Here is a 9,806-nt window from a genome sequence, read left to right as displayed (position 1 = left end):
ATGGTCCCTTAGTTGCTACAACTTGCAATAAAATTTGTCCACAAAAAAATGTTTCTTCATTTAACATTTTATTCTCATAGCTAGTTCCGAATATTACAATTCTTTTCTAAATTTTGATTTTTGACGAATTAAGTAGAATTTTTAATTTCTATGATGAATTAGCAACCCTCTGGCTTGGTTGAAAAAGACTGAATTATAATCTAAAATTCATAAAACTTACTATTTGTAACGAACTAGTAATTTTACTCATTCTACTGTGGTTCTTTTGAATAAAATTTGTTTCAAGAATTTTAGCCCACCAAGATCGTCGGAGTAGCTTAATTAGACCTTAATCTTAATGATTATTTGCCTTTAATGAAATTTTGAATCTTAATCATTGATATTTCATTCGTTAAGTTTGAATCTTGAGTATTTAGATCTCAATCATTAAATGCGATTAAGACCTATAACAAAGTGTTAATATCATTAAAATGGTAAGAATTTCAGTAAAGAATAAAGATGACATTTTATCACTACTCCATCCACTTTCATTACTAACCACTAATCATTATTGTCGCCGCCCGCCATTATCAACTATCGATTGCCACCATCTACCCACCTCATTATAGACTACCATCTCCCATATTGACACTGCCGCCAATCACCATAATCAATAGTCGCCATTTACAATCATCACCATCACAATAACCGCCAATTAATCACTACCATGCATAATCACCACTAACAACTATCGATTATTGTGTATCGCCAACCATCGCTATCAATCACCAACACCATAAGCTATCACGATAATCCGGTATAATCATCAATCACTACCAACGACCACTACCGACCATCACTATCAACCACTATTGCCCGACCACTTTATATCACTACAACTCACAACCAGGGGTGAATCTATGCATTAAAAATACGTGAACACATGGTCACCCGACTAAACCCGGTATATTATATATATAATCCTTAAAATATATCTAATATTAACTAAAGGAACACATGGTCAAACTAGATTGAGTGGAGCACTGCTTAAGTGTTGAGTTTAACCCCTTAAGGTTGTGGGATTGAACCAAATGAAAATATATATATTCGATCAAATCTTTTTATCCTTGTTTCTAGAAAGAAAAGGATTTGGAGAAATTTCTACTAAATGCCCTCTTGCGTCTTTTTTTTTTTATTTAAAAAATCTAAGGTGAACTCATCCTCTTGAAATCCTCGATCCGCATCTGCTCACAACCATTACCATCAGCCAACACCACTACCCTTAGTCGACACCCACCACCGCCACATAAGTTCTTAAATATATTTCGTTGATATAATATTAGATTAATTAGCATTTTATACGACTTTTATATCTATTAATTTTTAAATAATTTTTTTTATACGTTTAAATATCATGAAAATAAATAATTTAATTATTTAATATTTAGATCATAATACAACATCTTGATATTCTGGTTCAAAAGTTTTAATTTTAATAAAGCAAATGGGGCCTAAGTAGTTACCTTTTACTCATTCTACTGTTTATTTTTTCTTGTGCATAAAATTTATTACAAGAATTGTAGCCTAAGCAAGTCCTAAATCAACCGAATGTGAATGGATTCAATAGCATTTGTTAATTAATTACCTACTATATAAACATGTATTATTATAATTTAAATAAGACAGAACAATCCAAACTACATGAATATAGTTAATTGGAAAATAATACGGAATTATTTTTATATTTTTTTTGGAAAAATTATCCATATTATTTTTGTGTGAAAAAAAAAAATTGAGTTATTTTAGATTGAGTAAAAAATTATTTGAGTCGCTATCTATGCTTTTGCATTGGGATTCTGATGGAACAGAACAATCCAAACTACATGAATATAGTTAATTGGTTAATATGAACCCGTGTGCATGTCGCTATCTATGCTTTTGCATTGGGTTCTGATGGAATCTTAGGCCAAACACATCAGAAAAATTAATGATTTTGTTTGTTATAACAAAAATTGAAATGTGCATCTCAATAGTTTAATATTTTTGTGCTAATCTTTTATCATGAAAAATACCAAGTGAAACAGCTGGCCATTACCATATGCTTCCATTATATGTTGGGCCATAAATTGCAGTTTTTTTCCCTTCTCATTTTTATTTGGTGATATACCAAACATACTCTCTTTGGTATTATATTTTTTGCCTTTAAACATTTTGGCTAGATCACAAAATTGGTAAGAACGTATTTGCACTTGATATTTACATTATATCAGATTAATTTATTATAATTAATTAAGTAGACGGAGGAGTTATAATATTAAATGTTAAGCAACTTGTACTTAGACCTTGTATTTATATTAGAAAATTCATTAAATATGTCTAAATATTTGATTTTGAATTCAATAATAACTAAATGAGCATCCGTTACCATATGCTTCCATTAGAAAATACAGCTTTTCCTCTTTCTTTGTAATTTAGTGACACTAATATACTCTCTTTGGTATTATTTTCTTTGCCTCAGAATTACATTTTGACTGGAACATAAAATTGGCCAATCTTTGGAACGTAGCCTCTTTTAAGCCTCCATTATTATTATTTTAGGCACATTTGGCCATCCTTTCACCTACTTTTGCAAATTATTAATTTTAAATCCGGATAATTTATGACTCGTCTTTCTTCGTCCCTTCCCTTTCTCTTTAACTAACTCTACTCTATACACTCCATAATCAATAAGGTTGTGACAGAGTGATAGGTACTTATTCATCAGAAATTTCAGGTTCGAGTTCTAAATATGAAATTGTATTTATCACGGAGCGCTTTATCTCCCAATTTGATTTAATCAAGTCATAATACAGGAATTAGACACCGAATAGAAAACAAAAAAATGGAGATCATACATCAGAGAAGATCTTCACATCGAAAATAAAAGAACTGGTGCGTCAGATTGAACTCACAGAAAAGATGTATCTAAACATATTAACGAATACATTGAAGAGCATGGACACATTTGATTATCAAGGATTAACTAATATACAATTACACACTCAAATAAAGAATGAGAAATAACACAAGAATTTAATGAAGTTCAGCCTAAGTGTATATTCTTGGATAAAAGTAAATAGATTTTTCACCATATAATAGAAAAGAACAACACAAGAGATTCCCTAATTATAACCCTCTTTAAATATCCAACCGTTACCCAAACCCAACTTATAAACAAAAATTGACCTGTTCGCTATAGCATAGGATTAGGACAAAAAATTAGCTGTCCTGTTTGGATGTTCTTAAGATAATAATGATCCTATCTACCAACTTGTTTTCTTTTGAATCCTTCTCCTACTTTTCCTCTTCCTTTTTAAAAAAAAAATCCCCTTTTTTTCACTATTACATTAATGAGTTATTCAAAGAAAAGAAAACAGTAGAGGACATTGAGAAGAATACAGGCAAGAGATCATGTATGCTAAAAAACAAAATCTGTTTAGAAAATGACAAATATTGTAACACTGTTCATGGAAAAAAAAAGGTGGGCCTTAGAATTGGAATTTTATCGCAAAGTTTTGACTAAATACCAAATTTCTTTTCTTTTTGCCGCACTTCACTCTTCACCCACTCACCTTACTTTTTGCAATTTCTTTTTCTGTTGTTGGGTTGAGGAAGCTAAGAAAAAAAAAAAAATTATCCCTATAGTATGTATAACTTGCCTTTTATTGTTGTTATTTTCTTTCATTATTGCTTAGATTGCTTTTTTTGAGTCGGGGGTTTATCGAAAACAACCTCTCTACCCCCACAAAGATAGGTGTAAGGTTTGCTTATATCTTACGCTTCTCAGACCCCACTTGTGGAATTACACTGAATATGTTGTTGCTGTTGTTGTTATGTATAACTTGAATTTTATAAATCTATAATGAAAAAAACTAGGTTGATTTCGTTGTGGTTTTCATAAATTGTGGTTTATGTTCCCAAAAAAACTTATTGAAAATGTCTCGAATACATATCTTAACAATCTGAAATCAATTGATGTTAAGGTCAGCTTACACGCAATTAAATATATTTCACTTTTTGTCTCTCTCTTTTTCTTTTTCCTTTTTTGTGGAAAAAAGTTGTTCTAGAAAGGTCATTCATGCTTTCCACATGTATGATGCATCCCTAGCCACTTTCGTAAGTAATGACCACAACTTAGAGAATCATGTGCATTTGCATGCGTTGCACATGATGCTTACCGTTATAATTTTCCAAGTCACTTACGAATCACACAAACAATTCTATTGTCTATTGTGCAGAGAATACAATAGAGTAGTGGTGTTAAAGCTTGTACTTTTAACACATTTAGGCACCCGGGCACAAATAAACTACTAGCCAAGTACACAAAAATATATATAAAATATGTAACATTAAGTATATTATACACTAAACGACAACAACAATAACGTACTAATCCTATCAGAATGTACCCATCCAAAAGGATGTTTCAGATAGACCCCATTTCGAAATATTACACACTAAAATCCCATATATTTGTCCAAAGGTTCCTCGGTGTAAAGAAAGGGGCAATTTCCCGTGATTTCCCTTTGGGAGAAACTTCGCTAAAAATCTCTTGGTAAGAAAAATTTTTAAAATTCGCAAGGTATTATGCGTTGCATTTTGGGTAAGGTAAAATTCGGATATTTTTGAGTTTCGCCCATAGAAGCAAAACTCGCCATTTCGAAATATTACACACTAAAATACACAAAGATATATATATTGTCCGTTGTTTTACGCGGGTGTAAAGAAAGGGCAAGGTGTAATTGCGGGATTTCCCATCGAGAATTGGGTGTAATTACATCCCGTAATTACAAGGTCTTTAATTTTTGTCCCTATTATTTAATTTTTTTTATTTTAGTTTCTTTTCTTTTCTAATTTTTTATTTTATTATTTAATTTCTTTTTCTTTACTTTTTAATTATTTGTATTTTTTAAAATATATTTTTCTTTTATAGAATTTATATTTCATTTCCTTTCTTCGTTCCCAACCTTTTCCCTTCCATGTAATTGCTCGATTTTTTTTTTTTTTATTTTATTCATTTAGGTAATCGTGTTAATATTCTAATTTTTGAACCCATCTCTTAATATTAAAAGAATTTTAAAAAAATAAAAAGTCGCATTAAAGTAGAATTCAAATTTGGATTTCTTTTTCTTTTGAATTATAGGAGTATTTGTTTATGTTACGTTACATTTAGAATTTGGCATAAGAGTATTATGTTAAAAATATTCTTTCCTTAAATTTAGGTTATGTTTTCGATTTTAACATATTTGCTTTAGTTACTATTGATTGTTATTTCGCCTAAATTTTTTTATTTTTAATTTCTGAGTTGATAGAATTATTGTCAAACATTTGAATAGTGTTATGGCATTATATTTATAAATAGACTTTTTGTTAAACATCCGATGTTCTCATAGAAAATTCTTTTAATTTTTATAATCAATTAAAATTAAAATATTATTAATTTGAATTATATATCAATTATTTTTTTATTAGTTACAAATATATGATTATTAATTAACATATTTACAAGAAAAAATGTATTATTAAATAACTAATTTAATATCATTTATAAAGGCACATATTTTTTAAATATTAATTTTAATTTTTTTATAATTAAATTTTATTTTAAATTAAATTAATCTGTGTAATTACAGAACCAAAATTTGAAAAAATTAAAGACCACCCAAAGGAACGACAATTACCCAATTCCATTAACAGTGTTTCCAAACAAAAAAAAAAAAAAAAAAAAAAAGTAAAGAAAGGTTTTCTTGTTATGGTAGGCCCAAGAGCAAAAGGCCCCAACCGAACTTTCCAAGGTCAAATGCAGTCACCATACTATTAACCCAGTCGGTCATTATTGGCAATAGTTTTTGGGGAAAGCAACACAAAATACTCCTCAAATGTAAAATAGTTACACGTTCATGTCTCCTTCTAAACTAATTTCGATTCTTACCTAACCGGTCGAAAATATTTACTAGAATACCCCCCTCGCTCAAAACCCTTCCTCCATGATACCATCGCAGTATATTTATATATTATGATGGTATGATGAAAGAAAATAAGAGAGCGATCGAATAAATTCTCCACGATACCATCTCAATATATTTATTTACCAAGATGATATCACGAAGGACTGAGCACTGTCCCACTAAAGGACTGAAGCATTCTCATAGGTTTGGGAGCATTTCTAGTAAATATTTTTAGGGATAAGAAAATAAGAGGTGTATGAGCGGACAATTATTTTATTTTCAGGAGGCAGCGACGTCCTTTCCCTAGCTTTTAAGCACTAACGATCGACCATGTATGGCCCCTAATGGTTATAGAACTTTGAAGTTTATAAAAATCTGGTTGATCTTGCCCACAAAGAAATTGTCGAAACAACATTCTGCTGTTGATGCTTTACCATAGTCTTTCAGCAATTCAGCCTACTATTTTGCAATATTTAAATCGTTTATAAGGACTATCGACTATCGAGGCGCAATTATGGTGATTTTAGGGTGCTGTACGTATATGAATAACTAGGAAACTTATTGCATTTACGTGCTGTAACTTAGGATTCGCACCATCGCATGAATGTGAATAAATCGTTGTCACAGCGTATCCCTAACAAATTTGAACTTGAATAAATGAGAATACGAGATAATTTTATTTTATTTTTTCTATCTTTTCGGGTGCTCCCCAATGCATTCATCCATGAGTAAATAACATTTGTAATCGAAACTGGATAGAGTCTGTAATGAGACTAAACCCTAAGGTTGCAAAATCGAGTCACCAAGGGAGCAAAGCGGGCAGCTCGTGGGGAGGGGTTAAAAAAAAAAAAAAAAAAAAAAAAAAAAAGCAACAAACCGACCACAATCTGAATGTTAATAAGTATATACAAAATGGCAATGGGTTATGTTTGCCGTATGCATACTAAAATTTCAACAAATATTAGCTTCGATGATAAGATTTTAAAGATCCGAACACATCTAAGTTTATATCAGTGGACTGTGTCTAGTCATTGTTGAACATGGCCAATATTTTTAAAAGAATAAAAAGTACAAAGGAGCACCAAGGTCCAAGGACCTAAGGTGAAAAGCAAGAAGTATAGCACATGATTCTTTAAAGTAAAATGCACAATTTACAAAATTAAGGAATAGCAAAACATATAAATCTAGTGGTACAGCTTACAATCATAATGAAATTGTAATTAGTAGAACAAATTTCAACCTCAAAATAAACAATAACGTTGATATTAATCCAAACTCCTCAAAGTTGATTCAAAGAAATCCAATCACTTTGTGCATTAATGCTCAAAGGCGCATGACTTCACTCATGAAGCGACAACCCCTTCTTTTGCATCACTTCCTTGCTTTAAACGACCAAGCGATGGCTCTTAATAGCACCGAACATGCCTCGATGAACCTTAGCATTGACGGGTTAAATTAACCTCCAGCCGTTTTTTCGAAAAACGATTTTCTTGAGCCGAGAGTCCATCGGAAATAGCGTCTCCATCCCACAAAAGTAGGGGTAAGTTATCTATACACCCACACTCCCCAGACCCTACTTGTGGAAATATAGTGGGTATTTTGATGTTGTTGTATTAACCTCTAGTTTTTTTAGAATCAATGGTAGCCCTCGAAACTTGGGTATAATAAGTTCATCCGTCTACCCTCCTCCACTTGAATATTACAGAGTTCGCAGGTCACAAGTCCCTCAACTTTTGCCACTTGAACTATACCATAGTGGCTTACTCTCTAGCTTTTACATCTATTTGGATTATTTATGACTTATAACAACCTGCCATTGGCCAGCCTTTCTCCCTTTTTGAGCAAAGATTGGTAGAAGCCAAAAGCTCAAGTCTACTTGACTTTTTTTTTTAAAATAAAAATAAAAAAATTAATAGTCTAATAGGCAGCTGCCAACTAGCTGTTTTTATTGATAATCAAAACCATTCTCTCTTCTTTTTAAAAACTTGCATCTTAAACTTGGTAATGAGAAAACCATTCTCTTTTTCTTTTTTTACGAGTTTTTGTTCTTTTAGATGGGGAGTCTAGTTTGATTAAAAAATAACGTTGTCCAGAAAGGACATACTATACATGATTGTCACCTTTGTCAGTCTTTTTTATTTCCTTCTTCTTTTTCATTTTCTTCATGTTTTATTTATGTTATTCCCAACAAAGCAACCACCTATACTGTTCCCTTGCTCAAATGCATTCTTTGCTTGGTTCGTTAAAAATAGACGTTACAAAATGTATTGGATAACTTGAAGTTTGATAAAAAATACAGAACTTGAATATGAAATCAAGACATGTAATTAAATTTTTAATCGGTTTTAAGCCGTATTTTGGAAGATTAATTTTCTCAAAAAACTTGAGCATGTTTTGAGCATGGACGGATAGATGTTTTACGGCCATTAGCTACGTTTATAGCAGGACTATGACCCTGTCAACCCCAATCCCTTACTTGACTCTCAAAACTCATGATTCCTCTCCCACCTTACCTTTTTTTAGTTCCCGAGCTCCACTAAACTATGATATAATACATTAACATCGACGGAAAGGTGCCACATTTGATTTTCCTTGGAGATTTCAAAGGAAATGTTCAAACCATTATTGCAATTACTCGTGTTTATGCAAATTTGGAAGACACCAATGTTGTTTTGATGCGTTCGTTTGTCCAAGTTAGATAGCAGTTTGGGGTGAAAGGCGGAAAAACAAGTAAAGAGGATAAAAGACGCGTACCGGAAAGATGTCACTCGACCCACATCATCATCATCTAGCAAATTTGAATAGACATGCAAATACCTGATTGTTCCTGCGTCAATAATAATTAGAGGATTGATATCACGTCCTGTCTAATGAAAGAACAAGAACAACACAAAATATGCTCTACATCATCTGTGTCCACTTACACTGAACCTTAAAAAACGTTTCTCTGTCATAATGCAAGTACAAAGAATTTTCAACCCATGACCAAAAATGGTAATACTCTTAAGCAAATACTAATTAGATTTAACAACTTGAGCTTACACGTGATTCTCAACTTTCTAGCTTTAAAAAGATATTGATATAATAAATCTTCTTTAAAGCTTAAAAAATTTGTGTAGATAGACAATCCTATCCTGTGTGAGCTCTTCCTTTGCCTAGAGAAACCTGTAAAGGCATACTAGCATTTTGAGCATACACATGGATTATAAAGCTCGGGATTTTAAAAAAAATGAGGATGCGGCAGCATTTTTGGAGTTCAAGCAACATAATGCTGCATTCATTGCTAAATCATTCTTACTCCATGGACATCACATATAGTTACCAACTTCACATCTTTGAGGACATAACTATGGAACATTTTTAGATGTTAAATCGGGTCGAACTATTTTAAACATGTTAGACAGCAGATTATAGCATGTGTATCTATGGAAAGATTATGGAGACTTAATTTCACAAATAACACTGCATATTGAACCGTTAATGTGATTGAAGAAAATAACTAGAGCAATCACATAATGTTGAAGTCATACATAATTGCATACACACACAGAGACAAGACATCTCAACGTAACAACCAAATAAACTAAAAAGTACTTTGGATTCCGTGAAATTGAAAGTGGTATATTATTATACTTGAAATGTGAAGGTATATTAATAATGTATGTCTGTACACAATATATAGTTCCAAAAGAGTGCCTTGAAATTGCATAATTAAGCAAAACCTATTCTGAATTCTTAAGAGGAGGAACTCATCTGCAACTGTGATATCTACAAGAACATATGCAAGGGGTACACACTCATCGTCCTTTTTACAAGAATGTGTAAACCCTGAAGTACGTG

The sequence above is a fragment of the Lycium ferocissimum genome, chromosome 10, assembly GCF_029784015.1.
Source record: "Lycium ferocissimum isolate CSIRO_LF1 chromosome 10, AGI_CSIRO_Lferr_CH_V1, whole genome shotgun sequence".
NCBI classification, from domain to species: domain Eukaryota; kingdom Viridiplantae; phylum Streptophyta; class Magnoliopsida; order Solanales; family Solanaceae; genus Lycium; species Lycium ferocissimum.
This window is presented reverse-complemented; position numbering follows the sequence as displayed.